This window comes from Schistocerca cancellata, chromosome 5 (assembly GCF_023864275.1).
Source record: "Schistocerca cancellata isolate TAMUIC-IGC-003103 chromosome 5, iqSchCanc2.1, whole genome shotgun sequence".
NCBI lineage: Eukaryota > Metazoa > Arthropoda > Insecta > Orthoptera > Acrididae > Schistocerca > Schistocerca cancellata.
In genome coordinates, this window is record NC_064630.1 from 650970481 (window position 1) to 650977954 (window position 7474).

The 7474-nt window shown below is 42.4% G+C and overlaps 1 non-coding gene across 1 annotated transcript; it reads right to left on the minus strand.

Moving 5' to 3' along the window:
• Positions 1-246: 246 nt before the first annotated feature.
• Trnas-cga (transfer RNA serine (anticodon CGA)) lies at positions 247-321 on the minus strand. The gene has a single exon. It is a non-coding gene; the product is annotated as a tRNA-Ser (tRNA).
• Positions 322-7474: the final 7153 nt, after the last annotated feature.

The window sequence follows — 7474 nt, forward strand, 5'->3', positions numbered from 1 at the left end:
CCAACTGAGCTACCGAAGCACGACTCACGCGCGGTACTCACAGCTTTACTTCTGCCAGTACCTCGTCTCCTACCTTCCAAACTTTACAGAAGCTCTCCTGCGAACCTTGCAGAACTAGCACCCCTGAAAGAAAGGATATTGCGGAGACATGGCTTAGCCACAGCCTGGGAGATGTTTCCAGAATGAGATATTCACTCTGCAGCGGAGTGTGCGCTGATATGAAACTTCCTGGCAGATTAAAACTGTGTGCCCGACCGAGACTCGAACTCGGGACCTTTGCCTTTCGAGGGCAAGTGCTCTACCAACTGAGCTACCGAAGCACGACTCACGCGCGGTACTCACAGCTTTACTTCTGCCAGTACCTCGTCTCCTACCTTCCAAACTTTACAGAAGCTCTCCTGCGAACCTTGCAGAACTAGCACCCCTGAAAGAAAGGATATTGCGGAGACATGGCTTAGCCACAGCCTGGGAGATGTTTCCAGAATGAGATTTTCACTCTGCAGCGGAGTGTGCGCTGATGTGAAACTTCCTGGCAGATTAAAACTGTGTGCCCGACCGAGACTCGAACTCGGGACCTTTGCCTTTCGCGGGCAAGTGCTCTACTACGGTCTTGATCGCAGTAAAACGTAATAACAACTTGACGATTACAGTCTTCCGTTGACATGCAACCATCCTCAGATCACTTTTACAATACAACTGGTACCAAATTATAGTGTTTCCCACAACAGCAACGTTACTGAGCGTAAGCTGTAGATATTACGAGGGCTGTTCGGAAAGTAAGGTCCGATCGGTCGCGAAATGAAAACCACAGTGATAATAAAATATTATTTATTCTCATCAATTAGCCACGCCTTCTAGCTATATCTCTAAATAGTCACCGCTCCGACTTAGACATGTGTCAGGGCGGTGTACAAACTTTCCAGTACCCTCGTCACAGAAAGCAGCCGCCTGTGCTTTCCGCCAGTTCTCTACGCTGGTCTGCCTTCGTTGTTAGTGTCAAAATGCTGTCTTCGTAGCCATTGGTTCATGAACAATAAAGAGAGCCAATTAAGGATTGCATTGTGGGTGATCAAACAACTTCCCATCGGAAACGCTCCATAAGCATCTTGATTGCCCCTGCAGAGTGCGGCTGAAAGTTTTCTTGAAGAAAGAAAAGCGTGACATTTATGTTATGTGGGCTGCGTAGCTTCAGGCGAAACCTCTCACCAGATCCACATACCTGTGGGAACACTGTTGTTTTAGGCATTTTTAAGTGATCACTCTGCGCTCTGAACTGAAAAGAGTGACGTGAAGCGATCGTCAGGCAAATTAAAGACGCTGACCAACATATCTGAGCAAAGTTCCATCGGATTTTCACAGTGGTTTCCGTTTAGCGCCTAATCGAATCTTACTTTCCGAATACGCCACGTAAAAAGTTGTGCAAAGGATAGCTGTTAGCCTCCCGCTCGTTTTATTCGCTAACAGACATGCTTTCACCATACTTTTAACATTGACAAGTAACGATACTGCTGTGGCCAATAATATACTTAGACACCAATTTTAGTACATGCATGATGGGTGCTAATCATCCGAAACCGGTAATCAAGTAGTAATTACGTTTTATTGCTATGAAGACCATTAAAGATTATAATAAATAGTACCGATCGATGTCCCTATCTCGCTCGACAACGTCAGGCATTACAAACAAGTTCATCTCATGTCATAAAATGAACACCATCAGTGTTAATGCCAAGTGTAGGAAATGACACTGGAATTAATAACATATTTTCTGTCTTTGCAGCTCTGTTTGTTCTGATACGTAGGCACTATCCTCACATGAACTTTTACATTGTGGTGTCTTCAGTTTTATTATTAAAGCTCAAATTATCATGAGATCACTTTGGGATGGACTGTCACTTGTAAGGGAAGAAGGCTGGCTAAACATCCATAAAGATCAACATTATACGATTCAGATTGTAAACTGTACTGTAAACAGATGAGTTGAGTATTGTAAGAAGTGTTGTCTTCATAGATGCTGTTTGTCATGAACGTACATTTTGTAGTCCGGTCCTCCTTGAAGGAGTGTCCAGCGTCCCAATCTCTGCACTACTCCACTATGGTCGAAGTGAGAGACACCATACATTTTGAAAGCATAGCAGCTAGTATAGTAATGTTATAACTTTGCGAAAATTCTTCCTGTGGAACTTACTTTACCATTCATATGGACCACACTTGATGTCCCGAATACTTACGATCGAAATTATACAAATGGGTGCAGAATCCTACACTGAGTAATTCGAGATGAAGAGCAAGTGGTCGGATGTGAATATACAGTTTTTTATTGACATAAACAACTTTCACCTTATAGCAAAAACGTAAGTTCGTAGCAGCTGGTTGAAATGCCGAACACCAGTCTCATTCCATGTATTAGAAATGCCCATCTCATTTTATCGCATCCTCACAAATATTCTTTTCCCTTCTCTACAAGGAGATAGTCAGATACGGCCCTTCTTCAGACTGCCTGAATTTCACATACCTGCGACATTAAGTAACACCATAGAATAAAAGGCAGAAAGTACTGACATCCGATGTTCGCAATCTCCATGAGCACCTTCCGTTCTAATCCAACGATGATGGTATCTGTTGCTCTGATTCTGCTTTCATTAACACCTAAGTGGGATGGTACACAGTCATGTCGAATCCACGTCCTCTGGCGGACAGCAAGAGGTAATCTCCATTAACTATGATAGCACACTCTAATGAACAGCACATGATGTGCACCATTGAAATGAGATTGATGCAGTATGGTCCTACAAGTTGATCTTGTACAATGACTGCCTACAAAATTTTAGCGATTCTTTGGCTAGAAGAGCGTGGCATACAGAATGTCTTCATTCCAGACATGACTACTGCAGCAGTTGAAAACATCATAATAGTTGGAAAAGGCCTCATCCTTGGCCAATAGTACCAGTAAGAGATCCGATGCTACAGTGCCCAAGTCGATACGTCATTGACAGAACTGAACTCTGGATTCAAAATCATATGATCCCACTGGTTGCGCACTTGTGTCGCTGACAAAATGATAGTACTGATCACACTGTACTCTTCCAAATGAGCATTTCGGGGGCTAACTGACGGCTGCTTATTTATGAATCTGCTTCCAAATTATCCAGCTTCATCTGCTCATTATCTACCGCGACAACAATTATTTGTCGAGAACCTGGGCCATTTCATTTTGGTTTGAACCACTCAGTTTCTCATAAGTTTCTCTCCATGGCGATTAATTCTTTCAGTTATGATGACGGTGGTAGCGGTGCCTTCCTCTGCATATTCTTTAGTCTTTCGAGGCACTAAACTCCTGCCTCATACGCCTGCCGGTAATGCCCTGGTGTATTTCCGACCATTGTTTTCTTTTTTCAAAATTCGAAGTTTAGAATACTGTCCATTGTTGTGCCTAGGTCGCTAAGTGTCAGACAATATTTATAAAGTGTATAGAATTCGATCTCAATTTGGTTCAAAAATTTTTACTGTCACTTATCTAATTTACCTCTGGTATTGATTTGCCAGTATGGAAAATACCAAGCTGCATCAAAGCGAGGAGTCCGTGCTAAACTGTAGGACCATCTAAAGTTCGTTGCTTAAGTCAGTTCAAAAATCGGCGGAAGGCAATAGGATTTTCAATAGTATAATTCCTAAGAAAGCAACATTCAAATAAACCTTCCAGTTTTGGATAGCTTTGCCTTACCGTCTGCACAATTTTGACTTACCCTTCTGGAACACAGTATTATTGTGTATACTGATGTTTGTATTTACTTTATTGATTTGTCGTGTACGTTGAATCTGTGTAGTGCAGAAGCTTTTTTTTATTTTTGCTTGGGGGTAAGAACAATACTGCCAACAGCATGGCACAAACCTAAAGTCATATACACAGAGATGTCACAGTATAAATGACTAGAACGAAGACTGCAAAACATTGTAATATTTCCACGTAGAATGCTTATTGCTGAGGAAGCTTTACATACCAGCTACGAACAAAACTGAATATACAGGGTGACAATTACTGAACTATATGAAGTAAAATCGTCACAACTTCTGAACGGTTTGCGTTAGGACGTTCAGACTGCACGATTGGTCGCGGGGCATTACGGGAATTAATATGCACAGGTATGGTTAGGTCTAGCGACAAAGCCCACTTTCATTTGAATGGGTTCGTCAATAAGCAAAATTGGCGCATTTAGAGGCTGAGAGTCGGGATTGGCGATCGAGAGGTCTCTTCACTCTCAACGGGTGACCGTTTCGTGTGCAATGCCCAGTCACGGAATAATCGGGGTGGTATTCCTTGTGTGAAGGTTTCAGAAGGTGATAATCATCCCTATTATCCAAAGTGACCTTGATTTCGACAAGATGTGGTCCATGCAAGACCGAGCTCGACCCCATCGAGACAGGAGAGTGTTTGCTGCCCTGTCGGGGTACTTTGGGGGACTGCATTCTCGCTCTGCGGTACCCAGAGATATGGTATCGATTGGCCGCCATATTCTCCGGATCTAAACACATCTGACTCATTTTTGTGGGGCTATATTAAAAACAATGTGTACAGCAACAACCACAAAATCATTACTGAGATGAAAACAGCCATTTAGGAGGCCATTGACAGCATCGGTGTTTCGAGACTTCAGCAGATCATGCAGAATTTCGCTATTCGTCTGCGCCACATTATCACCAATGATGGCAGGCATATCGAACATGTCATAACCTAAATCCGAATATCTGTAGTGATGTTTATATGTTGAATAAAGTTTGTACACGCCGCAGTTTGTAATTAATTTATCTTTTCTTTCACATAGTACAATAATAGTCACTCCGTAAAACGAGAACTTAACGCAGACTGGAGAGGATATTCTAGAGATTAGCGTACATGCAACCACAGATAGATTATTAGATTTCATGTACACACACCACAACCTCGTAGAAAATAAAAAATATCTTTGTGTATTTGACGATTTTACTGATATAATAAAACAGGAGCACTTGCTGGAAGGCGCACTTTCAATTTCACAAGGTTTTGAAATAAGCGGTTTTGATTTGATTCAAAGAAACTGCAGGAAACATCAAGTGGTTGACATACTCTTATTCTTTCTTCTGGCAGTCGTAGAAAGGATTACGCTTGCTACTTATGGATGGGAGGAGCTGAACCATGATTGGTATGTATTCGTACCAAGGTAGTTACCAGCTTCCTGCTCGCCTGGTATTATAGAAACCAAGGGGTGCTTCTAATTATGGGTTGGATAGCAGCGTAATATTGACCTTTATAGCAAACAGAACGACGAAAATCCTGTGTCCATTCTTCGTTGGCCAATTTCAGCATTCGTAACTTTTAATCACAGTAGATTGACGGTAAATACAGGTCAGTAACACCATCCTCTTTCGTCAGTTGAACGACCTCGTCATTGCAGACCACTCCTAGCCACCCATAGGAAGGAGATTCTCTTACCTCTTCGTCTGTTTAGCACTGATTGTCGCATGATTTCCAGTATCTGAATATTTGTTTCACTGCCATATTTATTGTACTGCCTCACTTTCAGTTTTCAATGGACTACAATACGCTTTTGGAGTACGGCACTATCAGCAAATTCTGCAAACTCTGAGAGCCTATCGAATCGCCATGGCTTTGACTGAGAAAATGACGAAATTGCTGGATAATTTCATCTTTGGGACAAAAGTGCATACTCTACTGCTGAAGTCTCTTGGTATCGAGAGCCATAAGCATACACATGAACAAAGTGTTGCCAATAAAGATTAATGTAAGCACTGAAACTCGAACTGATTGTGACAATGCCGTTTTCCATAAAACTGTACCATTGAATATCGAGCTTTTCCAACTTTTATCTGAATGAAGTTCCAAATGAGGTTGTGTAACTAATTGTTCGAATCCAGCGGTCGATGGTACACATTAACGCTACCATTAGCACAGGAAAGAGGTTCCACGTGACTGTTGGAGTAAACTTCTATCTCGTTGACGACGACCAAGGCGTACTATGTGTCAGTTGCTTACAGTATTCATTATGTGCAAAGTAGCAGAAAGAGGATATTTAATGAGACAGTGTAACGAGTGCAAGACTTTGCGCCTAACGATTGCACACAATGGACAAACTTTAGTCCACACTTCCTCCGGCAAGCTGATAATCCGTTGTTTCTCCATGCTCTTTACAGATGAAATAGTGGTATAGGCCTTCCTAAAACCCTTACACACTACCTGACCTTGAACTCAGTGATTGACCTTTTTCCAAGTCACGTATGATCTGATGAACTCATGATATCATCAATAACATCATCATCCTTACTAGTGGGCAGCCATCACCCCCATCATCTTCAGCTAATCATAGCACAGTATTTTAAATCAAAGATGGCGGAAATAGCCCAATTACGGTAGTGTAAAATTAAAACTTTCACCTCCTATTACCAAGCAATGAGAACACAGCACTTCTAGCCTCCAGTGAATCATAGTGCAGCATTAAAAAAAACCCAAGACGGTGGAAATAGCGTAATTGTAAGGCTAGAAAACTAAAAACCATGTCCTCTCCCCCTATCTACAACCAACCACAGCACAGTGCTCCTTCTCCAGTCAACCATAGTGTGGTATTAAAAATTCGAGGAAGTGGAAATGTCAGAACTGAATTAGTGGAAAACCCTGCCTCCCCCCCCTTTCCCCCCCCCTCCCGCCTTACACCGAAACTGGGTACAAATTTATACATCCCCTCCTCCCTTTCATCACATAACATTACATACATACAGGTGAATTACGTCCTTTCCAATTTCAATATTTCAGCACCTAACCATTAAGACTACTCTTCCACCCAGTCGAAGTGAGGGATATATGGTGAAAACAGCAGTGCCCAGTCACAACAAGCAAAATTCTCAATTTATACCACTGCTCATAGCGTTAAGTTTCAGGTAAGTTAAAAAGTATTCTAACACCAGGTGCATATTACCAAACGGAGGGGGGAAATTGTACCCCCTCTGTAACACAAACAGGTGACAAAATACATGGGATGCCTCCTACTATAGTGTCGGATCTCCAAATGCTCAGCGCATTGCAGCAACTCGATGCATGGACTCAAAAAGTCGTTGGAAGTCCCCTGCAGAAATACTGATCCATGCTGCCTCTACTTCCTTCCATCCACAACTGCGAAAGTGTTACTGGTGCACGATCTGATGACCCGTAAATGTTAGATGAGATTCACTTCTGGCGATCTGGGTGGCCAAATCATTCGCTCGGATTGTCCAGCATTTTCTTCAGATCAATCGCAAACAACTGCGGCCTGGTGACATGACCGATCGTTGCTTGCGAACATGAAGCCCATGAATGGCTGAAAATGGTCTCCAAACAGCCGAACATAACAATTTCTGCTCGCTCAATGATAGGCTCAATTGCACCAGAGGACCCAGTCCATTTCAACACAGTCTACATCATTATGGAGCCAGAAACAACTTACAC